The 26676-nt window shown below is 41.0% G+C and overlaps 1 pseudogene; it reads left to right on the top strand.

The window, feature by feature from the left end:
• The first annotated feature begins 17574 nt into the window (after positions 1–17574).
• On the top strand, positions 17575–18095 carry LOC130036746 (stathmin-like; annotated as a pseudogene).
• Positions 18096–26676: the final 8581 nt, after the last annotated feature.

Here is a 26676-nt window from a genome sequence, read left to right as displayed (position 1 = left end):
GGGGCTGAGAAACACTTTCATTATTTATGCATAGCAAAAAGACTTGATATCTCCCAACACCTCTGACTGCAAATAAAAAGGTTTAACACCTATATTAAGAAAAAACCTTGAGAGCTTCCAAAGCAGAGGCAGTTATCAAGGAGACCCCCACTGATTACTATACTTCTAGCTAACACCAGATCATCTGAGACCAAGCCTTACTTTAAACCTGCCCCACTCATAAATCCCTACCCATACCCAATTCTGTGGGACCACAGCAACCTGGAAGCTGCAAGGTGTTAATGACCTTAAACCCTTCGACTACCTCAATTTTGTACACAGAAATCTTTGGTATTCATAATCTTGAACTGCAGAATGGCTACTCAGGTCTATTTAGAATTGCACCACAGCCATCATTGGGTGATAACATCTGTGGACACCAAGTTGCCTTCTGGGACAGCTAAATGGTAGAGGTACTTCCAGGTAATCACAAACTCAATCCAGGAACACTGAAATTTAGTGCATAGCCATTCACAACAGTTTCATTTTTATCTTTCGAGAAGATTATACCCAGCGTTGGCCCAAACCTGATCATACTTGCCACACACTTGTTACTGCATATAGGTGGTATCCATTTGTACCTGATCAAACTTGATGCACAGGTGTGCGAAGACACTGGCAATTTGTGAGGGGGGGAGTTTAATAAATGGTCTGGAGTACCTGCCCAGTTAAGTCAGTTGGGCTTGGGCTCTACGGTGACATTGGGGGTCACACTATCAGTGTTCAAGAAACTATGTGTTACCATGGATCACTGCAATAAGAAAAGGAAAGATTACTTCACTAAAATATTAGAAAAATATAAATTAATACTTGATCTAGGCTGGAGTGATAGCACAGAGAGTAGGGCGTTTTCCTTGCATGCGGCTGACCCGGTCAACCTGAGTTGGATTCCTTTGCCCTTCTCAGGGAGCCGAGCAGGCTATCAAGAGTATCTCATCCGCACGGCAAAGCCTGGAAAGCGACCAGTGACATATTCGATATGTAACAGTAACAACAAGTCTCACAATGTCATGCTTGAGCAAATGGCCCACTCGAGCAAACTGATGAACAACGGGAGAACAGTAACAGTGACAATACTTGGTCTAAGTACACCAGCTGAAATAAAAATGCAATAATTTAATAGCAGAAGGCAAACATCAGTGAACTTGAAGAAAAGTTAGAAATACAATCAAAAAGAACAAAAATGAAAATCGGATTAAAACCTGAAGAAAACATAAGAGATCTACGGACCAATATTAGGAAAAATAACATGTAAATCATAGCACTTAGGAATAAACTTGAATGGTGGTATCAGAGTGATAGAACAGCAGGTAGTGTATTTGCTTTTCGCATAGCCAACTGGTTTTGGTTCCCAGAACCCCGTATGTTCTGTTGAGCACCATCAGAAGTTATTTCTAAGCAATGTGTTAGGAATAAGCCTTGAACACCACTGGATATTTCCCCAGCACACAAAAAGGGAGTTTAATGGTTTGCATATGAAGAATTATAGGTCATTTATAAAATAGAGACCCAGGTAGGTAGTATAGGAGGTACGGTGTTTGTGTTGCATTTACCCAACACTTCTGTGAATTTCCAGCACCAGAGTTCTATCAGAGATCACTCCTAGAACATAAAACAGGAATAGCCCTTGAGCACTTCTAGGTGTAGCTTATCCCCCCACAAAAAGAAATAGAAGTCACTGGGGTTAGGGTCACACCAGAAGTTCTTGGGGACTACTCCCAGGTATTTGATTCAAGGGTCTAGAGTGCTCAGAAGCCATATGTTAGGCAAAGCCCTAACCCTGTACTATCTCCTTGGCCCTTGAAGTCACATATAAGTGGAAATATACAGGGACAAGAGAGATAGTACATGGGTTAATGCACTTTGCCTTGCATGCAACAAATACTGGCTTAATACTTGGTACTGTACATGGTTCCCTTGAGCACTACCGGGGTGATCCCTGAACACATGCCCAGGAGTAAGCCCTTAAAACTACCTGATGTTGCTAAAACCACAGAAATCAATATAAATGGAATGTTACAACGTGCTCATCATTTGGAAGAATAAAAGTTACTTGAAGAACCATGCTACTTCAAGAATTATAGACTCAGTGCAATCTCTACCAAAACTCGTATGGCAATATCAACAAAAAAAATCAAGCATTTATAAAGCTTGTGTGGGACTTCAAAATTCTTGAAATAGACAAAGAAACCCTTAATTAAAGATAGAAAAATTATGCTCCTCAAATTTAAATCAATTAGAATGCTACAACAGTGAAAAATGTGGCATGTGAATGAAAGCATACACTCAGAATAATGGAATAGAACTGAGAGTCCAGAAATAAAACCTCACATATCTGGATATTTAGTTTTTAAGAGAGTAGACAAGACCATAAAATGAAGGAATGTTTTCTTCAACAAGTGATGTTGAAATACTGGATATTCACATGCAAAACATAATGAAACTATGTCACTATGTCACACTATACCAAAGAGTTACTTCAAACAATTAAAAATTTAGATCAGAAATACAAAAATGCATTGAAAAAATCACAGGCAAACACTTCATACACTGGCTTCAGTGATATCTTTGGGCATTTGACTGTATTGGTAAGGAAAACAAAAGCAAAAGCAAAACTTAGCAGTTGAGCTTGCTCTGAATTACAGTTTCTGAACATAGAAAGAAACCATTGTTTTGTTTTGTTTTGCTTTAGGGTACACACATTGGTACTTAGGGTTTACACCTGAATATGAGCTCAGAAATAACCCCTGGCAGGGATTTGGGGACCTTATGGGGAGCTGGGGGGGTCAACCACGTGGAAGGCAAGTACCCTACCAGCTGTACCAGCTCCAGCCCCTGAAGAAAACCATTCTTAAAACAAGGAAACCATACTGAATGGGAGAAAGGACCTGCACATCGCACCTCTCTGAAATAGTTAATATCCAAGTATCCAAGTTAAAGAACTCATACAACTGAAAAAAATTTTTTTTTACAAAGCCTGTGTCCCTGATACAACCTTTTTTTAAAAATTTTTTATTAGCGAAACACCATGAGGTACAGTTGTAGACTTACAAATTTTTGTGCCTGGGTTTCAGTTATACAATGATCTGGTACCCATCCCTCCACCAGTGTCCATTCTCCATTATTTACATTCTTTTTAAATTTTTGTTATTGAAACACCATGAGATACAGTTGTAGATTTACAAATTTTTGTGCTTAGGTTTCAATTGTATAATGATCAAACACCCATCCCTTCACCAGTTCCCATTTTCCACCACCACAGGTCCCAGTATCCCTCCCACGCCGATCCCCCCGTCCCACCCTGATACAACCTTTTCTAAAATATTTTTTAGATCTTTACTAGTGAAACACAATGAGGTACAGTTGTAAAAATTTACAATTTTTTTACACAAAAATTTACAAATTTTTGTGCTTGGGTTTCAGTTATACAATGATTGAATACCCATCCCTCCACCAGTGCCCATTCTCCACCACCACTGATCCCAGTATCCCTCCCACCCCACGTCCCCCCCATCCCACCCTGCCTCTGTGGCAGGGCATCCCCCCTTGTTCTCTCTCTCCTTTTGGGTGCTGTGGCTTGCAAAAGAGGAATTGAGTGGCAATCATGTTCGGTCTAGAGTCTACTCTCAAGCACGCATCTCCCATCCTGGGAGGATCCTCCCAACACCCTTTATTTGGTCCTCCCTTCTCTATCTAATCTGCCTTTTTCCTCAGTGTGTGCGGCTGGCCTCCAAACCGTGGAGTAAACCTCCTGGTACTTAAAACCTGGTACTCTACTATTCTTGGGTGTTAGTCTCCTATTTTGTTACTCTATGTTCCCCCAGATGAATGCAATCTTTCTATGTCTGTCCCTCTCTTTCTGACTCATTTCACTTAGCATGATACTCTCCATGTAAGTGCCACTTGTATATAAATTTTATGACTTCATCTTTTCTAACAGCTACCTAGTACTCCATTGTGTAGATGTACCAAAGTTTCTTTAACCAGTCATCTGTTCTTGGGCACTCAGGTTTTTTCCAGATTCTAGCTATTGTAACAAGTGCTGCAATGAACAAACAAGTGCAGACGTCACTTTGACTATACTTTTTTGCCTCCCTGGGATATATTCCCAGGAGTGGTATTGCTGGGTCAAATGGGAGCTCAATTTCTAATTTTTTGAAAATCGTCCATCCTGTTTCTAATTTTTAAAGAATCATCCATACTGTTTTCCAAAAGGGCTGAACCAGTTGGCATTCCGACCAGCAATGGAGGAGGGTCCCTTTCTCGCCATATCCGTGCCAACACCCGTTGTCAATTCAAGTAGCTTTTAACCTTCCCTACCACCCTACCATAAGAACCCTTTTTCCCTCTTCACTTGGCTTTAGAAAACAGGTTTGTGTAGCCAGTTTTTCTCACAAGGAAGACTGAAAAAATTTCTTCCATTCCTTGGTAAAAGAGAAAAATAGGAAATATTCCAGCAGTACCACTGGCGAGGAAGGTAAAGATTTGCATTTTTCATTCTTCTCATCTTTAATTATTGGATTATTCATGGTTGATGATGAACAGAATTCTGTGGTAAGGTACTTGTTTTAAAGCAAGATCCTGGGAATTTGTTTTCTTCTCTGTTGGAGCAGATAAAGAAGAAAACATATTATAAGAAAAAGCAGAACTTTTTCCTTGGATAAAAAAAGAGGAAAAGCAGGGGCTGAATTTTCTGACCAAATATTTCAGCAATACAAGCCTAACTAAATGAAAGTGAGACTGATATAAATTTGCTAGGAAATTACATGAGACAATTTCTCCTTCTGCTCAGCCCTGGTGACCCTGATAGCCAAAGCAGAGGTGCTTGGGATAAGCTCTAGACACACAGTATTTTTTTGGAAACTGTCCTCCCGTTGTTCATCAATGCTCTTTTTGGAAACTGAAAGTAATTAATTTTAGTTTATGCAGTGGAGCATGATAAGTCACTGGCACTCTGAGTTCATGCCATTGCTATAGGCAACAGAGGAAGGAATGATCCACATAGAGTGTGACAGCTGATGATCAGTGGTCCAAAGAAGTACTGTAGCACTGTCCTTCTGCTGTTCATCGATTTGCATGAGCGGGCCCAATAATGTCTCCATTTTGAGACTTGTTACTGTTTTTGGTATATTGAATATGTCACGGGTAGCTTGCTAGGCTTTGCCACGTGGGCAAGATACACTCAGTAGCTTGCTAGGCTCTCTGAAAGGAGCGGAGCAATCGAACTCAGGTCGACCAGGTTGGCCATATGCAAGGCAAATGCCCTAACCTCTGTGCTATCGCTCCAGTCCAGTACATTTTATTTTAAAAAATTATTGATTCCCTATGTATTACAAATATATTTGTGATTGGGTTTCAGCCATACAGTGTTCCAAGATCATTCCCTTCACCAGTGTCCACTACTGTCCACTGAGGTCCCTAGTTTCCCTTAGTCCGGCAACCTGCCTCTGTTGCAGGCACACATTATCAACATGTTCTCTTCCTTAAATTATTCTCTTTAACCCCCTCCCCAGTGGGAAGTTTTCTATTGACCAGTTCTACTCTTCGTTTCTATTTCTATTGCCTTTGGTTATTCGATATTCACCTTGGAAGTTTCTTTTTTTTCCCCTTAAATTTTTATTAGTGAAACACCATGAGGTACAGTTGTAGACTTACAAATTTTTGTGCTTGAGTTACAGTTAAACAATGATCAAGTACCCATCCCTCCACCAGTGCCCATTCTCCACCCCCACCAATCACAGTATCCCTCCGACCCCCCCCCCCCCCACCATCCCTCCATCCCACCCTGCCTCTGTGGCAGAGCACTCTCTTTGGTTCTCTCTCTCCTTTTGGGTGCTGTGGTTTGCAAAAGAGGCATTGGATGGCAATTACGGTCATTCTATAGTCTACTTTCAGCATGCATTTCCCATCCTGGGTGGCTCTTCCCAACACCCTTTATTTGATGCTCCCTTCTCTGTCTGAGCTGCCTTTTCCCCTAGCGTGTGCAGCTGGGTTCCAAGCCATGGAGTGAACCTCCTGGTATTTATGACAGCTATTCTTGGGGGTTAGTCTCCTATTTTGTTACTTTATGTTCCCCAGATGAATGCAATCTTTCTGTTTCTGTCCCTCTTTTTCTGGCTCATTTCGCTTAGCATGATATTTTCCATGTAGTACCACTTGTATGTAAGTTTCATGACTTCATTTTTCCTAACAACTACATAGTACTCCATTGTGTAGATGTACCAAAGTTTCTTTAACCAGTCATCTGTTCTTGGGCACTCAGGTTTTTTCCATATCCTACCTATTGTAAACAGTGCTGCAATGAACAAACAAGTGCAGATGTCGCTTCAACTATACTTTTTTGCCTCTCCGGGGTATATTCCCAGGAGTGGTATTGCTGGGTCAAATGACAGCTCAACTTCGAGTTTTCTGAGAATCGACCATACTGTTTTCCAAAAGGGTTGAAACAGTCGGCATTCCCACCAGCAGTGAAGAAGTGTCCCTTTCTCGCCACATCCGCACCAACAGAGGTTGCTTTTGTTCTTTTGGATATGGGCCAGTCTCTGTGGTGTGAAATGATATCTCATTGTTGTTTTGATCTGCATCTCCCTGATGATTAATGATGTGGAGCATTTTCTCATGTGCCTTTTAGACATTCGGATTTCTTCTTTGAGAAAATTTCTGTGCATTTCGTTGCCCAATTTTTATGGGGTTAGATGTTTTCTTCTCGTGGAGTTCAACCAGTACTTTGTATATTCTTGGTATCAACCCTTTGTTGGATGTGTATTAGGAGAATATCCTTTTCCATTCTGTAGACTGTCTTTGTATTTTGGTCACTGGTTCTTTTGAGGTGCAGAAGCTTCTTAGTTTAAGATAGTCCCATTTCTCTCTCTGTTTTCACTTGCTTGGCCAGTGGCGTGACATCTTTGAAGATACCATTAGCTTCAATATCATGGAGGGTTTTGCCAACTTTGTCTTCAATGTAACTTATGTATTCCAGTCTGATGTTGAGGTCTTTGATCCATTTTGATCTTACCTTTTTGCACGGTTTTAGGCAGAGATTTGAGACAGATCATCCTGAGTCTGTTCCTTTTCATCTGAGTGACTTCATGCAACATGAGACTCTCCAGTTTCACCCATATAGCAGCAAATTTCTTGACTTTGTCTTTTCTTATGGCCTAGTAGTATTCCATTCTACATATGTACCATAATTTATTCACCCAGTCATCTATTCTTGGATTCTTGGTTGTTTCCAGATTTTGGCTATTGCTACTACTATAGCAATGAGCATAGGTTTTTCAGATGTCTTTTCTACGTTGTGATTTTGGACCATTGGGTATATTCACAGTAGTAGAAATGCTGGGTCATGTGGAAAGTCAATTACTGGGCCAAAGAGAAGAACAGGTAGGGTATTTGCCTTGCATATGGCCGACCTGGGTTTGATCTTTGACATATAATATGGTCCTCTGAGTACCACCAGGAGTAATTCCTGAGTCCCTAGCCAGGAGTAGTCCCTAAGCATCACTGAGTGTGGCCAAAAACAAACAAAAAGAAATTCAATTTCTAGTTTTTTGAGGAATGTCCATACTGTCATCCTAAAAGGCTATAATAGCTGAGACCTCTGGGGTGATCTCAGATGGGACAAGGCCAACTCTCACCCAACAAAGCCCCAGCAGCCATTCCCAAACTCCAGATCCGCACCATGCCTCCAGCTGGACCCCCACTGCCTCAGAAGTGTGCACCACAGAAAACCTAATCTGCTGAAAACTCCAAAGTCTTTGTGATGAAAAACTCCAGACCTTCTTGGAGTCAGGGTGGATGACTTCCCCCTCCTCCCCATACTTCTGGAAGACTTGGCAGCCATGTCCAGTTAAATTGTTAACTTTTCAGTTAAGTGCCCAGTTAAATATTCTAGACTTTCTAAAATTACATCCCAAACTCTAAAACACTGACATCCCACTAGTAATGTTATGTCCCGGGAAGGGAGTTTCACTCACACACTGACCAGACCAGAGTTGAGAATGCAAATGCAAGGCACTCTTTATTGTTAGCTCGAGCTAGGGTCCAAGTCTCAAACAATGCAGAGGAGTCTTTACCAAAGACCCTGACCCAAGTTGCAGGAAACATTAGATAGCATATTGTTACAGAAGCAATGTTTGGCAGTTTTCCCAAGAGTTGTGGCAAAGCAGTCACAAGTCTGAGAGCTAAATGTTCATGCCACCTGCTGTGCCCAGAGATATCCTACTTATTATAGAACTAGCTAAATGCCTCTAGGGGATTTACAGCTTTATCCAAGGAAAGTCCCAGGGAATTCTTTGAAGGGGCAATGGGGAAACAGACACTTAGGCTTCCTGCCTGTTTTGCTGAAGAGCAGCCTGTCATGTCACATATGAGGTTCTTTCTTAGCCTCACAGTAGCACACCAGATTGGATGGGATGTATCACAGGAGACAATCAATGTTGAATAACAAAAACGCTAACACAGAAGGCTTAACTTCCAACAGCTTAATAAACCCTTGGCAAGGACTTAAGTTCCCAGTGATGAGATATAAAAATTCTCCCAATTTTTTGTATGGTAATATTTTTGATCATTCCATTAGCCATCTGATGTTAACAAGTAATATAAAAGAAATTGTCGTGAGCATGCTATGGGGACAGGCTTGGAAGATGGTTGAGAAAATGGAGATAATGATGGAGGAAAGGTGATAGTGGTGGTAGGATAAATGTTGGAATATTGAATGCCTGTAACAATTCATTATGAACAACTTTGTAAACCATGATGTTTAAATACAGTGACAGGTGAAAGAAACTGGACCAGTCAACATTTCCACTAGCAGTGAATAAGGGGCCCTTTTCCACTTACCTTCACATCTTCTCCCAAACTGTTTTGATAAATTTTAGTCTCTCTGTGTGAGGTGATATGATTGTCATTTTGACTTCAAAGCAGTACACTTTGAACCCACAACTCTAGCCCACTAATCTTGCTAGAAGAAAGAATAGGAAATAAGACATCAAAAACAGAAACAAATAGGAGACATAACAAGAACCAATTACCCCTTCAAAAACACCAGGGTTAACTTCATATATAAAAGATACTATGTTTATACATGTAAATTTCTTTCTAGCTTATAGGAGTTTTCATAAAGAAAGCAACATGTTATGGAAATGGGGAAAATGTGATACCTGACACTATAAACTTGTATCATACACAGAATAAAGGTGGACTCCAAATTTAAAGAACTAAAACAATTAAAATATTTTAATTGTTGATGGGAAATGATCTTAATTGAATATTACAGGAATTTTCTTTATTAATTTTTCTTGAATCACTGATTTTTTATCTTCACGGATTTAGAATATTTTAATCATAATAGAAATCAAAATTCGTGAAAGACCAAAGTGAGGTTTGAAAAACTAATCTCTTACTTTTATATTTCCTCATTATTTCTCACTCATGAAACAAAATATTTTATCACTTGATCACTTGATCATTTGACATCCAATTACTCATTGACTTGCTTGAGCAGGCTCCAGTAACATCTTAATTTGTACCTGTCGCATGCTAATGTAGCCCAATGGCGTCTGCTCGTTCCAGAAACACGAAGCGCCTCAAACCGATCATTCAGGGTCTTGATGAAAAATTCTGACCATCTCATAGGTGGGCGGCCACGCGAAATTTTCACATCCCGTGATATCCAGTCTATAACAGCTCTAGTCCAGCAGTCGTGTCCAAAATGCATTATGTGTCTAGTCCATCTGATTTTCGACGCCATGGAAAATGACACAGCATCCCAATTCTTGATCGTCGGAGGTCGGAATTCTGGATTCCTTCTCTCACTTGAGTGAAGCATGATACTCCAAGCATAGCTCTTTCGATTCCTCTTTGGGAGACCAGAATAGCATTCTCATTCTATTTTCGTAGGGCCCAGATCTCTGAGGTGTATGTTAATGCAGGAAGAACAGTGGAATCGAAGAGATGTGCCCAGAATTGAAGGTTCTTCATCCTCTTAGCTATTTCTTCAATGTTCTTAAAGGTGTTCCAAGCTGCTCTCTTTCCCCTGCACAATTCAGGTGCCCGGTCATTCATCATGTTGATTTTTCAACATAGGTACACATAACTGTTGCATTAGGAGATGTTCATTCCATTGAGAGTGAATCAAACATCAGAAATGAGACTGTTTCCCATAAGCATTGTCTTCATGAGATTCAGCTGTAGTTCGACCTTTCCACACTCATGATCAAAGTCTTTACCCACAAAATGGCGTGTCATATTTTGGAAGGGAGAACATTGGGAACAACATATCCATCCTGCGCAATTTGGTATGTGGGCAGGGGGACGTGGCTATCGAAGAGATCCGAGTAGAAGTCACGGATAATCTTCTCCATTGCATTTCTGGAAGATGTGATAGATCCATGAGGATGTCGGAGGGCAGTCATCTTGGTCTTGTAGTTGGCGAAGGACAGGCGGGCATTGCAAATACTTTTCCCAGCTTCTGCAGAATCTGTCAGCATTGCTGCTCTTCTCTCTTTGAGGTCTTCTTTTATCGATTCTCTGCACTGCTTTGCAAGCTCAGACATTTGCTTTTGGTTGCCTGAGGCTTGCGCCAAGCCACGTTGGCAAATGAGCTCAAGAGTTTTCGAAGTCAGACATCTTTTTGTGGCTATATCTCTCTCAACGTTCTTCTCACAATCATGGAGGTGCTGAACCAGTCGACCGCATTCCTCGTCAATGATGTCAATGATGGTATCTTCCCATGTTGCCACAACAGTGCCAAAGAGCTCCCAGTTGGTGGTCATTCTGGCAGTTTTCTTCTTAAACTTAAACTTTTCAGCCCTGTACCCCCACTCTGTGAAGTAGAATTTTGCACGAAGGAGACGGTGGTCCGATCCCTTTTGGAATTTTAGGACAACAGTGACATCGCTCAGGTAAAACCATTGATTGAATATGATGTGGTCAATTTCATTGTGAAACCGTCCACCAGGAGACTCCCATGTCCAACGATTAAATTCGGCCTTCTGGAATTGTGAGTTACCATGGATTGTCTTGGTCAACATGATGAACTCGGACAGTCTCTCACCCTGTTCGTTCCATTCTAGGCCATGGGTCCAGGTGTTCAGTTCTTTAGCTGATATTCTCGGTCCTATTTTGGTACTAAAATCACCAACAGTGATCTTGTAGAAGGTGTGGTCTTCTTTATAGAACTTCTCCATCTCCATGTAGAACTTCTCAATTTCTCCTTCATCATAATTGGATGTTGGTGTGTAGACAATGAAGATAGAAACTGCCAGCAGTGAGCCACATCTATTCAAGTGTAATCGTCTGATTCGGGTTGTTAGGCATTCAAATGCATCAATGTTTATGGCCAAAGTTCGTGTTGACAAGGACACCAACACCACCAACGCCTCTTTTGTCGCAAGTTCTGAGGAACAATTCTTCCCCAGTGTCAAAAATGGCATGATGTGATTGATACCTTCTCATCTCGGTCAGACCAATGATGTTATACTTGATCTTTCATGCTCACAACATCAGGTCCTAGGTGGATGCATCCGATGCCAGCACATGTGCATTGAAAGTACAGACCATCATTTTTGTCCTTCTTAGTTTTGGCAGCCTAGGTCGGCCCTGAGATTTTATCAGCCTCTCCTTCCTCATCCTTAACGCTGCCATATTGGTGGCTCTTTCAGGGTCAGGGGAATGAGACCATTTTTTTACTGGTTTTGGCATATTGAATACACCACGGATAGCTTGCCAGGCTTTGCCATGTGGGCAGAACACTCTCAGTAGCTTGCCAGGCTCTCTGAGAGGGATAAAAGCTTTTAGGGTGGCCTCTATTCATCTTTGCAGGTGTTCCCATGGTTCAAACCATATTTCAACTCAGTCAAATATGGTGCAGTAATATTATACTAAGTGTTTTATAATGTATCTGGAAAGCATTCTGGATCATGGAGGCAGCTGGGTAGTGGAGGTAGTGGAGGTCTGCCGGGCTGCTGGGAGCAGGCAGAGGATCTCTGTTCCTGGGTCCATTGAGCCTAGAGTCCGAGGTCACAGAGTTCTGCTTCTCTCACTCTGTGGGGCTTCACTCATGCGTAAGTCTCGGCCTGAGTGTCCGGAAAGTATCCTGGAGCATGTCAGCGGATGGGTAGTGGAGGTAGTGGAAGTAATAGAGGTCTCCCGGAGTGCTGGGAGCAGACAGAGGATTTCTGTTCCTGGGTCCGTTGAGCCTGGAGTCCGAGGTCACAGAGTTCCGCTTCCCTCGCTCTGTGGGGCTTCACTCGTGCGTGAGTCTCAGCCTAAGTGTCCGGAAAGTGTCCTGAAGCATGTCACTGGATGAGTAGTGGAGGTAGTGGAAGTAATGGAGGTCTCCCAGGCTGCTGAGAGCAGGCGGAGGATCATCTAACATTCATTGATTTAAAGAAGGCCTTTGATTCTGTTGAGAATGAAGCCATCATGAAGGCCCGAGCCAAACAGGGCATTCAAACTCAATACATCAGGATCCTCCATGAGCTGTATTATGGATTCACTACCAGGATCTCACCATTCTACAGAGAAGTGATCATCCATATCAAGAGAGGGCTTTGGCAGGGTGATACCATTTCACCAAAACTCTTCAGTACCACCCTCAAAAACGTATGCGACGGCTGGAATGGGAAGAAATGGGAGTGAAGATAGACGGTCAGCAACTACACCACCTCCACTTCGCTGATGACATCGTTCTAATAACACCAAACCTCGGCCAAGTGGCACAAATGCGGGCCGACTTCAATGGTGAGTGTGGAAAGGTCGGACTACAGCTAAATCTAACAAAGACAATGTTTACAAGAAATGGTCTTGTTCCTGACGTTCCATTCAGTCTCAACAGGATGAACATCTCTGAATGCAACAATTATGTGTACCTAGGTCGAGAAGTCAACATGATGATTGACCTGGCACCTGAGTTGCGCAGGAGGAAGAGGGTGGCTTAGAACGCCTTCAAGAAAGTCAAAGAAATAGCTAAGAGAACAAATAACCTTCTGCTCTGGTCACATCAATTCGATTCCACTGTTCTGCCTGCATTAACATATGCCTCAGAGATCTGGGCCCTACGAAAATAGAATGAGAATGCTATTCTGGTCTCCCAAAGAGGAATCGAAAGAGCTATGCTTGGAGTATCTCGCTTCACTCAAATGAGAGAAAAAATATGGAGTTCCAACCTCTGTCGATGGTCAAGAATCACGGATGCTATCTCATTTGCCAAAGCATCAAAAATCAGATGGACTGGACACGTAATCAGATTTGGAGACAACCGCTGGACTAGAGCTGTTACCGACTGGATTCCACGGGACGTCAAAAGATCGCATGGCTGCCCACCTACGAGATGGTCAGACTTCTTTGTCAAGACCCTGAATAATTGGTTTGAGGCTTTTCATGTTCCTAGAACAAGCAGACACCATTGGGCTATATTAGCACGTAATAGGGATGAATGGAGACGTTGCTGGCACCCGCTTGAGCAAATCAATGAGTATGTCAAGTGATCAAGTGAAGTTATTGATAGTTGAGTTTTATAAATACAATGTTCTTCTAACACCAGTCCCATTATCTGTATCAGTTTCTCTCCACCAGTGTTTCTGTATTCCCTCCTGCACCACCAGCCTACTACTTTTGAGCAGGCATGTTTAAAAGTTTAGCAGTCATACTTTGGATCTCATATTTTCAGTGTTGAGAGCAGTTTTCTGTCCTGAGCCGTTTTAGACAATGAATACTGAAAATGATGAAGCTAGCTTCTTACAGTGCTCACTGAAGTTAAACCTTGGTTTTCTATCATATTGGTGGACTTATGGTTTGTTTTCTGAAAGTCTTAACTTTTTTTTCAGTTTTTGGGTCACACCTGGAAGTGCTTAGGGTTTATTTCTGAATCAAACTTGTAAATAAAGGGTTGTTATTACAATAACTTTCTATTTCATCATCAGGTCTTTATGTATACATAATCTTGGTTTTAGGAGAACTATGTTTAACAACCTTTACTATTTTGGTTACTAAATATTTTCACTAGTAATCTTTGTGTTTTAAACCTTTTAAACCCTTTAAGACAAATTTTTTTAGAAATCAAAATGTATAATATTAACAAAAATAACGACAATAAAAGCCATCCCCCAAAACCAATTCAATACTAGAAACAAGAGAAGTTAAGATAAACTACATGGGGTTAACGTGCTTGCCTTACATATGACCATACCACATGGTTCTCTGAGCATCACCAGGAGCCAACACTAAGCACAGAACTTGGAACAGGCCTTGAGCACAGCTGATTTTAAAATGTTTAGAATATTCTGTATTCTTTCTCTAAAATATAAGAGCAGAGAACCTTAATCAGAAATCTGTGTTTGCAAAAACTTTCAACAGTGAAAGTGTGTTTCAGGGGATCAGCCTCTGAATAACTATATTGATCACCATAGCAGCTACCAGTTTATAAACTACCCTCTCTAAATATGTGCTTCCCAGTTCTTTTCCTATAATTTTTTTCCTATTACCATATAGTCAAGATGGTTATTTTAAGTACAGGAGTCTATCATCTTCCAACCTGCAAACTTGTTGCTAAATAAAGCACTTTGAGTATTTGTGTGAATTCTAGACCATACTGAGCAGCGTTCAAGGACATACTCCTGACTATGTGCTCAGGGATCACTCCAGGTGCTGCTGCCTGGGAACCACACTTGAGCTAGAGATAAAACTGTGTCAGCTAACTTCATGCAAACAAGTGCCTTACCTCCTATACTATTTCTCTAGCCCTAAATCTCTTTCTTAAACCATCACGATTGTTCTTGTTCTCCTTTGTTTGGCTCTCATGCAACACTGAAACCTAACTTCCACAGGTAATATGATATTATAAAATCTTAACTGATTATCAGAAATGTAAGCATATCATCTAAGTTGTCACATAATACACTCTTCCCTATGGAAAGAGAAATACATGACATTAGGCTTATTCGGGTGTGTTAAAACATCACAGGCAGCATGCATAAAGAACAAGTTTAACCTTTTTTATTTTTTTGTTTTTGTTTTGTTTATTTAGCACACCCTGTGATGCTCAGGGACTCCTGGTGGGCTCAGGGAACCATATGAGGATGCCAAGGATAGAACTTGGGCTGGCCATGTGAAAGGCAAGCACCCTACTCCCGCTGTTTTACCACTCTGGCCCTGACCTTATATTAATAATGTTTATTATTTATATATAAACACATAGATACATATGGTACTGTAAAAATTATATAAAATTCCTATATCTATCTTATGATCTAATTAATTCTATTTGTTATTTTAGGAAAACATATGTCACAGAACTTAACAAATCTCCTTGCCAATATTGTGTTACAAGGTAATTGTAAACATACTAAAATATTTGTTATCCACAGGATTGTTCTAATAGTCTATGGGAGGGAAAGGGAAAGAGAAAGAGGACAAAGAGAGGGAGGGAGATGGGAGGGAGGGAGAGAAAGAAGGGGTGAAGAGAGAGGGGGGTGTATCTGTGTGTGTTGGGGGCTTCTTTTTATCTGCTGCCAAGTCCCACTCCCAGCTATCCCATTCTGCATTCCTACTGGTTACCTGTTCCAGGGGCAGATATTAAAAGTGACCTGGCGCTTCACATTTCTGTTCCTACTCTATCATTCCCCCTCAAAGAGTGGTTACTCTAAATTATTTTAGGAATGTGGCTGAAGGTACGCCTTCTAAAACTACTTCTTACTAGCATGAGGGTTCTGGTCTCCCTTGGGGCCCCTGGTTACCACTCCTGTTCCCTAACTGGAGTCACTGGATGAGCATAAGGAATGATCAAATGCTCACTGCAGTTCCAGAACTCTGGAGAGACAGACATGGTTAGATATGTGACTAATAAAAACCATTTCACTAGGACCATGGGACAATGAAGAAAGTATTAGCATACAAAGAGATAGAAAGTATAAAGAAATGCTTTATACTCATAGAAAAATACAGAAGAACTATTTGCAAGTGAAGAAAACACTTAAACACTTAACTAGTGTCCTGGAAGAGATATTTCAGATCTTCTAGATGTTGTGCTTCATACTTCTTGCCCATGTGGTTCACACTGGAATCTAGGCTTTATTTCCACTGGAGAAGAGCTGCCTTTTTCAGAGTCTTCAGTGTCCTACTGTGAGGGAGCTACCCGTTTTTTTGCAGTGATGAATCCATCTAGGACTTCATGGAACTTTAATGGCAGTTGGATTAGAAAGAAGGACTGACTGGAAATTGTTCTGTACAGATAGGTTGTAATCCTGGTTGGTAAATTCTTCTCATATAAGTCTTGATTAGCACTAGAATACCTGGAGAGTATAAAGTTTCACATCTTGGCATCTGGGGCTTGGAGAACACCTGCTAGCCAAACTCTCTCAGAGCTATTTGAAAAGAACTAAAGGAGAGAGCATTCTTCTGTCATAACGAATACTCTGAGTCAAAAAACAGTTCAATGCAATAAATGGCCTTCATTAGAACACTTCAAAAGGACTGAGCCCCAGATCTGTGGAAGGAGCAACAGACAAATGAAGCAAAGCCAAAGTAATAATCTGTCTCCATTTCTGAGAAGTTTCTTGACATCGTTACCTGATCTGTGTTTTCAAGGTCTGATTCATTCTTTCTATCTTTCCTGATGATTGGGGTCTTCAAGTCAAATGTAAATAATACTTTATTCTTAAAGCTTTAACTATCAGTTGGATTATTTCTGCCGTGAAGGAAGGGCAATTATCACTCTGTAAACTATGGGGTCATCCAAATCAGGAAATTATTTCTTGGAGATGACTCTAATTCACTTCTTGTGCCTTCTCAAGACCTAGTATGAAATGCTTCTATTCATCCAGTGAAAGTGTCTACCATTATTAATAAGTACTGAAAGCCACCCTTGAGGGTAACTAAGAAAGTGTAGCTTCCAGTGTTCTCTGGGATATATACCATATTTTTGAGTGCTACTGATTAACTTGGGAGGCACAGCTCCTGGGGGTTACAGCGAGTACAGATTTCACAACTCTGGGATACTTCTTCTAAGACTTTAGAAAGCCCTTTCCCACTGAAAACAGAACTGAAAACAGACTGAGAGATGACGTTTATCCCTCTCTAAATTATAAGAATGATGTAATCCCTTTATGGCCTTCCAGTGAAGAGGTCAAAGTAAAAGTAGTATGCCACACTTTCAAAACCATTATTTTCTTTATATTCTCTGCATAGTGCCCATGATATCTCCTCCTCTGTATAGAAGGGGCAGGTATCACCAAGATATAGATTAGGAACCAGAGCCATAACTTTACCAGCTCGTTGCATATTTTTGGCTACCATCTTGGCTTCCATATATGCCCTCCTGTTTCCTAATGTTACCTCACTATTGTCTAACTGGTGGCTTCTGAAAAACATAACTGCCAGCCTTATGGGCAGGTGCATCATGTTGAGTAATTTGAGTATCTGAAATCCATACTTAATGGGATTGTTCTTGGCAGTCAAAAATCCCTTTCCTTCCGGATGGCTCCATGGACATGCAGTACCAAGAAATCATACTTAAGAGTCTATGTATATAGAGTGTGGCCAGGTGGCTCGGACCTAGCAGGGCTTTCCTTGCCAGTGGATTGAGTAGATAACACTGCTAGTCTCTTTTCTTCTCTTCACCATGGCTTCTTCTGATATCCAGGTGAAAGAATTGGAGAAATGTGCCTCTGGCCAGGATTTTGAACTGATTCTTAGCCCTTGATCAAAATAATCTGTCCCTGAATTCCCCCTCTCACCCCAAAGAAGAAAGATCTTTCTCTGGAGGAAATCCAGAAGAAATTAGAAGCTTCAGAAGAAAGATGCAAGTCCCATGAAGCTGAAGTCTTGAAGCAGCTTGCTGAGAAGCGAGAGCATGAGAAAGAAGTGCTTCAGAAGGCGATAGAAGAGAACAACTTCATTAAAATGGCGGAAGAAAAACTGACCCACAAAGTGGAAGCCAAAGTGAGGCACAGATGGCTGCCAAACTGGAGCGTTTGCGAGAGAAGGACAAACATGTTGAAGAAGTGCAGAAGAACAAAGAATCCAAAGATCCTGCTGATGAGACTTAAGCTGACTAATTTGTTCTGAAAACTGACTTCTCCCCCTCCCCTTCCTAAATATCCAAAGACTGTACTGGCCAGTGTCATTTTATTTTTGTCCTCCTAAAAAAATATTCTAGAAGTGGATGTAGGACTGTATAGGTAGATCAGACTGTATGATGTTGTTTTAGGGGCTAAGTGGAGAAATAAAAAGTGTTTTACTCTTTTTCTAAAGTGTTGAAGTCTTTCTAATGTAGCTATTTTTTCTTGTTGCATCTTTTCTACTTCAGTATACCTGGTGTACTGAGTTAATGGCTAGTATTGGATCTGTGAAAACATGTTTGTGAAGAGTATGTAGTGGCTTCTTTCAAACTGTTATTAGATGCTGAATATCTGTTCACTTTTAAATCCCAATTCCGTCCCAATCTTACTAAATGCTACAGTACTTGAATGGTTATAATAAAGCTTCACAGGGCTGTTGAAAATAAAAGAGTCTATGTATACACTGACTGATTTTCCTTCACTTAGCTCTATGGCTCTGGTTAAAGCTATAGGTTTAGCCAGATGTGCTGAATGTCCTGCAGGCAAACACCATTTTCTATCACAGTAGTGTAGGTTACCATGGTATATCTAAACTTACATGTGCCCTGATCCAAAAAGAGGCTAACATTCTGGTGGGTGTAGCAACAGCTTTTCTTTGAAATTACCCAAACTAAGTCAGAAATGTCTGGAGCACTTCTAATAGACATCACTAAGATATCAGTTTTTCTTGTAGCATGTTAAAGCCATTTGCTCCTTTTCTACTTTTCTCTCTGGTAAGACAATTTTAACATTTCATCTGGGCAAGTCCTGGGCCTTACAGTATACGTTATAAGCTCTTTTGTAATACCTGAAGTAGCCTTTTCTATAAAGTACACACACACAAGCAGAAGCACCCTGATGACAATGCATCTGTAATAGCTGAGTAGGTGAGTACCCGTGAATGAGGTATCTCTGTGACTCCTGGGTCAATAAGCGATTGCTGAGTTGGAAATAAGTCATATTCCCACTGGCCCTTTAGTTGTTTTCCTAGAGGCAGTGTTTCATGAACTAGGAGTAGAAGTACACTTTCCCAAAAATAGAGCTTTAACAGCCTGAGCCTTTGAATAACCTTCCTTTGACTTGGTACATCACAATAGATAATGAAAAAAAACCTGAGAGTCTTCTGTTGTTCAGATCAAGTTCCTGGCAGATGATCTTGGGAATCAACACTAAAAACTGGGGAAGACTTTCCTCATCTTTGACTTGACTTGAGGCATAATGGAACCCCTTTACATAATGTTCTGCTTGGTTTGCTAGTGCAAACGCACCAATCGACACAACTCTGATGACAAAAGTCCTCATATTAAACCCTAGCTCAAGACCTGATGCCCAATGAGTGCAGAGCTCAGTTCTACATATCCCATATATGGAATAGCTCCTCATCCTCTGAATTCAACCACTTATCTGTGAATCTCTACATGAGGGATGGGGTAAAAGATGAAAGGAAAACCCAAGTACTCATGAAAAACCGATGTATTGCTTGTAAAGTTCACCTGAGCAAACTCCCTTTCCACCCGAGCATTCTGAAACCGAAGTCTGTGATGCTCCATCTGGCCGAAACAGTGCAGTTCTGAACAGATCTGAGGGTTTTCCTCCTGGGACAAAGCCAAGTTAGTGGACATTGCAGTTTCTGGGAGCTTCCCTATGCCAAAAATACTCGAAGTTGGAGTTTCTCTGTATTTGGGAACCTGAGTCCATGCTTTTAAGAAAAGGCACATGGGGTGTGGCCATGCACAAACCAAAACTGAGCTAGAGTATTCACATATTACCAAGACTATACCATCATCTGAAAACTGTCTTCCAAACAGTACTTCCATTTGGGGGAATGCCTCCTTCCAGTATATATTTTTCTCCCATATGTGAGAATAGATCTGTGAATCTGAGCAGAAATTCCCTGCCTCTGCTTCTCCTGACATGGTTTAGACTTGATGCTAGCAATTACCAATGGGAAGGGCTCAAGATCTATACCCTTGTGCCTAGGGCACAGCTCTGGGACAGGATCTGCAGAAATTTCTGGATTGGAAGTCTGATTTCCACTAGTCACATCCAGGGAGGAGTCAAATACTTCCTTCTCATGCTGGAGCACACCTCTGGGGCAGGGTCTTAGAACTTCCCCCTTACAAACTTGAAAGCTGCATGTACCCTCGCTCCTGTACCCATTTCTCTAGTGGGATTCAAAACTATTCAGGGTCTGGAAGCCATCACAAACCCGTGAATAAAAGCAGAAACTTGGGCCAGTGAAATACACAGTGAGCAGGCTGCTTGCCTTGCATGTGGCTGACTCAGGTTCGATTCCGTGCATCCCATATTGCTCCCCTCCCCAAACCTGATAGAAGTGATCCTTGGGTACAGAGGAAGGAGTATTGAACACTGAACATTGCTGGATGTGACCCCCAAATCAAAAATAAATGTTTATTTTAAAAAAAAATCACAACAGAGGGGCTGGAGCGATAGCACAGCGCGTACGGCCTTTGCCTTGCATGCGGCCGACCCGGGTTCGATTCCCAGCATCGCATATGGTCCCCTGAGAACTGCCAGGAGTGTCTCCTAAGTGCAGAGCCAGGAGTAACCCCTGTGCATCGCCAGGTGTGACCCAAAAGGCAAAAAAAAGTCACAACAGAAACTTTGACTTTATGGGGCACAGTACAAAAAGATGTCAGTGGTATGGTGGCCCTAGAGTCCCCACCTCACTTAGACTTGAAGATTCACGCTCCTGTGGACACACTCTAAGTGTTAGACCTTAATTCAGCAGTCATGAGACTAGCGTGCCAAACACTAAACTTGAGGTCTCCCTTAGAAGCCATTCTGCTGAGAACCTGCAAACAGCATGCATCCTTATCCTCGGCAACCATATTCAAGGAGGGGCTAGGAGCCACTTTACCAGCATCTGATTTCCTAGATAGGGTATGGCTATAATCTGATAACCAGCTACTAGAGAAACACTTCACCTTTAGGGTTAACTCTCATCAGAACAGAATCATACATCAGTACCTGTTGTTCAAACATAGATCCTATATTTCTTTCTTTACTGATGAACAAAGAAAGAGACTTTACCACATCTTCTGAAAAGGCAAAACCTGAATTAACCAATCTTCCTCTTTGAGCAAAAACCCAGAAAAATATTTTCTTTGCACATATATAGCCACTGTCCTTCATTTTCTGTCCAAAGACATAACCTGAAACTATGTTTTATACAAGAATACCTATATTTGTTGCTTCCTTAGTAAACACATATAAATTCCAAAACATATTTAACCAACTTTTCTGTTAGAGCTGAGACCCAACAACCTGCATCCCCCAAAAGGGAGGCAGAATATACCAGTCCTTTTAAAAGGGTTTTACAAAGTAGCAAAATTTCTTGTCTAAGACAAAAATGCACCAAAACATCTCCAAAAGCTCTTTCCCTATACTTAAAACCGCCCCATAGTTGTATCAACCCAGGATTGTTGATTGTTGATTGTTGAAGTTGTATCAACCCAGTCTTTTCATGGCTGGTGGCCCTAGAAAAAACTCTGTTACATTCTGAGTCCAGTGCTTTTCTTTCCAACTCCACTGACTGAACAAAACAACAAAACTGTAGAGAAAAGTTACTACAAAAGTCCAAAGAGAAAATCTTTTTCATTATCTTTATGAATTGATCTTTAGACTCTTAAGAGGCTTTTCAAGAGGAGAATCATAAGCCTGGGCTTAACTAACATATTTCCTTGCTAGAGGAGACTGAATTGGTCAAAATATAGAGTACAACATGCTTCTTAAATTCTCTATCTACCTATGGATCTGTATATCGCTGTATCTGCTGGTCTTGGGGCTGGAGCGATATCACAGCGGGTACTATGTTTGCCTTGCACGTGGCCAACCTGGGTTCGATTCCTCCATCCCTCTTAGAGAGCCCAGCAAACTACTGAGAGTATCCCGCCCGCACGGCAGAGCCTGGCAAGCTACCCGTGGCGTATTCAATATGCCAAAAACAGTAACAACAAGTCTCAATTCGTGTTCCTGAAGTGAGCAGACAGGGACGAATGGAGATATTACTGGTGCCTTCTCAAGAAAATGGATGAACAATGGGATGACAGTGCTACAGTGCTACAGTGCTGCTGATCTTGAGTCCAGGTTTCACATCTGAACAAAATATACTTCTATTTGGGTATTGATTTTATAGCCTGCCACTTTACTATACAAGTCTATTGTTTCTAAGAGTTTCTTGGTAGAGGTTTTAGGGTTCTCTAAGTATAGTATCATATCATCTGAGAATAGTGAGAGCTTGATTTCTTCCTTTCCTACCTGAATGCCCTTAATATCTTTTTCTTGCCTAATCGCTATTGCAAGTACTTCCAGTACTATATTGAACAGCAGTGGAGAGAGTGGGCATCCTTGTCTCGTCCCTGACCTTAGGGGGAAGGCTCTCAGTTTTTCCCCATTGAGGATGATGTTTGCTGTAGGTTTGTGGTAGATAGCTTTAACTATATTGAGGAAAGTCCCCTCTATTCCCATTTTGGCAAGGGTTTTCATCATGAATGGGTGCTGGATCTTGTCAAATGCTTTCTCTGCATCTATTTATATGATCATACGATTTTTTCCTTTTCTTTTGTTGATATGATGGATTATGTTGATTGATTTCCGAATGTTCAACCATCCTTGCATCCCTGGGATGAATCCCACTTGGTCATGATGGCTTTCCTATACGAAAATAGTGAAAGAGAAGAAAGTGACATGAAGAAAACAGTCCCATTCACAATTGTGCCCCAGAAAATCAAGTACCTAGGAATCACCTTAACTGAGGAAGTAAAGGAACTGTAAAAAGAAAACTACAAAAGGCTACTTAAGGAAATAAAAGAGGACACAAGGAAATGGAAAAATATCCCCTGTTCATGGATGGGGAGAATCAACATTGTCAAAATGGCAATACTTCCCAAGGCACTGTACAAATTCAATGTAATCCCTATAAGGATACCCATGACATTCTTCAAAGAAATGGAGCAAACACTCCTGAAATTTATATGGAACAATAAGCCCTCACGAATAGCTAAAGCAATTCTTGGGAAAAAGAAAATGGGAGGAATCAACCTCCCTAACTTCAAACTCTACTACAAGGCAGTAATAATCAAAACAGCATGGTACTGGAACAAAGGCAGAGCTGCAGACCAATGGAACAGAGTTGAATATACTGACATCTCCTCCCAAATATATAATCATCTAATCTTCGATAAGGGGGCAAGAAAAGTGAAATGGAGCAGGGAAAGCCTCTTTAATAAATTGTGCTGGCAAAACTGGATGGCTATATGCAAAAAAGTGGGCTCAGATCTCTGCCTAACGCCATGCACAAAAGTAAGATCGAAATGGATTTATGACCTCAACATCAGATAGGAATCCATAATGTTTATTGAAGACAAAGTTGGCAAAACTCTCCATAATATTAAAGTTAATGGTATCTTCAAAGATGTCACGCCACTGGCCGAGCAAGTGAAAACAGAGATAGACAAATGGGACTATCTTAAACTAAGAAGCTTCTGCACCTCAAAGGAAACAGTGACCAAAATACAAAGACAGCCTCCAGAATGGGAAAGAATATTCACCAAATGCACATCCGACAAGGGGTTGATATCAAGGATATACAAGGTACTGCTTAAACTACACAAGAAGAAATCACCCAACCCCATCAAAAAATGGGGCGAGGAAATGAACAGAAACTTTCACAAAGAAGAAATTCGAATGGCAAAAAGGCACATGAGAAAATGCTCTACATCACTAATCATCAGAGAGATGCAGATCAAAACAACAATGAGATATCATTTCACACCACAGAAACTGGCCCACATCCACAAGAACAAAAGCAACCGGTGCTGTCGCAGATGTGGCGAGAAAGGGACCCTCCTTCACTGCTGGTGGGAATGCCGGCTGGTCCAACCCTTTTGGAAAACAGTATAGACGATTCTCAAAAAATTAGAATTTGATCTCCCATTTGACCCAGCTATAGCACTCCTGGGATTATATCCCAGAGAGGCAAAAAGGTATAGTCGAAGTGACATCTGCAATTGTTTGTTCATTGCAGCACTCTTTACAATAGCCAGAATCTGGAAAAAACCTGGGTGCCCGAGAAAAGATGACTGGTTAAAGAAACTTTGGTACATTTACACAATGGAGTACTATGTAGCTGTTAGAAAAGATGAAGTTATGAAATTTACATACAAGTGGTACTACATAGAAAGTATCATGTTAAGCGAAATGAGTCAGAAAGAGCGGGCTAGACACAGAAAGATTGCATTCATCTGGGGAACATAAAGCAACAAAACGGGAGACTAACACCCAGGAAGGGCTCAGATTAGTACCAGGAATTTTGCTCCATGACTTGAAGGCCAGCCACATGTGCGAGGTGAAAAGGAAGCTCAGATAGAGAAGGGAGCACCAAATAAAGGGTGTTGTGAGGACCCTCCCAGGGTGGGAGAGACATGCTAAAAGTAGTCTATAGACCAAACATGATTGCCACTCAATGCCTATCTTGCAAAACACAGTACCCAAAAGAAGAGAGAGAGAACAAGGGGGAATGCCCTGCCACAGAGGCAGGGTGGGACGGGGGTATGGGTGGTGGGAGGGATGCCGGGACCCGTGGTGGGGGAGGATGAGCACTGGTGGAGGGATGGGTACTTGATCATTATATAACTGAAACCCAAGCACAAAAATTTATAAGTCTATAACTGTACCTCATGTTGTTTCACTAATAAAAAAATGATTTAAAAATCAAGGAAGTACTGGAAATTACCCATATTGCATGCTACCAACCAGAAAAATAATTAAATTTATAATATAGGTGGGACTTTTTATTTTAGGAATAATTTCTTTTTATAAAAAAATAAAAATAAAAAGATGGTTTGTTATATATATATATATATATATATATATATATATATATATACTTCTATTGCATTCAGCGTGCTCAAGTTTTCCATATGCTTATGTTATGTTCTTATTTTTCTTCCTTTTCTATTTCCCAGTGTTTTGGAGGTCTTTACCTTTCTGTGTCTATTGTGTGCTTGACTTCCCACTGATTTGGTTCATAAGTAGAGAAGAGCTGCAATCAGGGAAGTACCAGCCTCAATTTCCTATTCCATCACATTTCTATGCTTGCAAACTGAAATTAACTAGCTACAAAGTCCAAGTTTTCTTTCTCCTCCTTCTATCTCTAGGGACAGTAACAGAAACAGTACCTTTATGTCCTTGCTTCTTCTTCCAGCTACTTCTATGGTTCCTAATCCTGTAACTGGTTTCTGTACAACTCTACACTGAGTGTCCTGAGTCACCAAATATGTTAGTGCAAAAGTAGATTTTCCTGTGCTGGTGGGTTCTTGAAAATTATATGAGGGGCTGGAGTGATAGCACGGTGGGTAGGCCGTTTGCCTTGCACGAGGCCAACCTGGATTCGATTCCCAGCATCTTACATGGTCCACTGAGCAAAGCCAGGAGTAACTCCTGAGTGCATGAACCAGGAGTAATCCCTGTGAATTGCCAGGTGTGACCCAAATAGCAAAATACAATTTATGAAAGATTTGAATACAAAACTCGGAAGATTGAAAGTTAGTTTATTGTACAGAAAAGGTAAATGGGTCTGGGTTCCTCTCCAGAAGGGATATGCCAGAGGGATCCCATTTATCTGTTGCCAAATCCAACTCCCAGTCATCCCATCCTACATTCTGATTAGCTGCCTGTTCGATGGTCAGATATTTGAAGTGAGCTTGTGTTCCACACTTCTGCTTCTGCTGTGTCACTAATAAGAACTCTAGAATCCTTTTTAGATAGCACTAGTCAGTGGAATCTGATTCATGAGAAAGACAAAAACTTTATCTGAATCCTGAGCCCATTTAAATTTATTTAGACCCAATCTAACTAAAGATTCGGCAATATAGGTAAAAGGAATATGTATAACCACCTGTATAAATCTATTCTTTTGTTGTTTTGTTCCTTTGTATTGGGGCCACACCTAGAGGTTCTCAGGGGTTACTCCTGAATTTGAACTCAGGAATTACTCCTGGTAAACTCAGGAAACTATATGGGATGTTGGGGATCAAACATAATTCAGTCACGTGCAAGAGAAACACCTTACCTGCTGTACTATCTCTCTGACTCCCCTCACCCCCCGCCTCCCGCCCAGACTAGTCACTTTTCATTCATTTTTTCCATATTCAGCAGTGTTCAGTAGTTACCCCTGGCTCTGTAGTCATGAATTACTCCTGGAAGTTCTCAGAGGACCTAGTGGGATGCTGGAGATTGAACCTGTTTGGCTACATGCAAGGCAAGAATTCTATCCACTGTACTATCTATCTGGCCCAGTATAACTCTATTCTTATACAAAATAATTTGCCATATTTATTAGTAGCAAAATCCATATGGCAATTAGGCAGAATAAGGGTAGGAGTAGAAAAAATACTGTTTCAGTAACATGCTTTTATGAGAAATGAGAGTTAAAAAATAAAAGATTACAGTACTCTCAGTGGTTTTTATTTTTATTTCTGAACTGGGATAAATCCTAAAATTTTGTCTAGCTATG

The sequence above is a fragment of the Sorex fumeus genome, unplaced genomic scaffold (assembly GCF_029834395.1).
Source record: "Sorex fumeus unplaced genomic scaffold, SorFum_2.1 ptg000065l, whole genome shotgun sequence".
NCBI classification, from domain to species: domain Eukaryota; kingdom Metazoa; phylum Chordata; class Mammalia; order Eulipotyphla; family Soricidae; genus Sorex; species Sorex fumeus.
The sequence above is the reverse complement of the archived record's forward strand: the minus strand, read 5'-3'. Positions and strand labels throughout refer to the sequence as shown.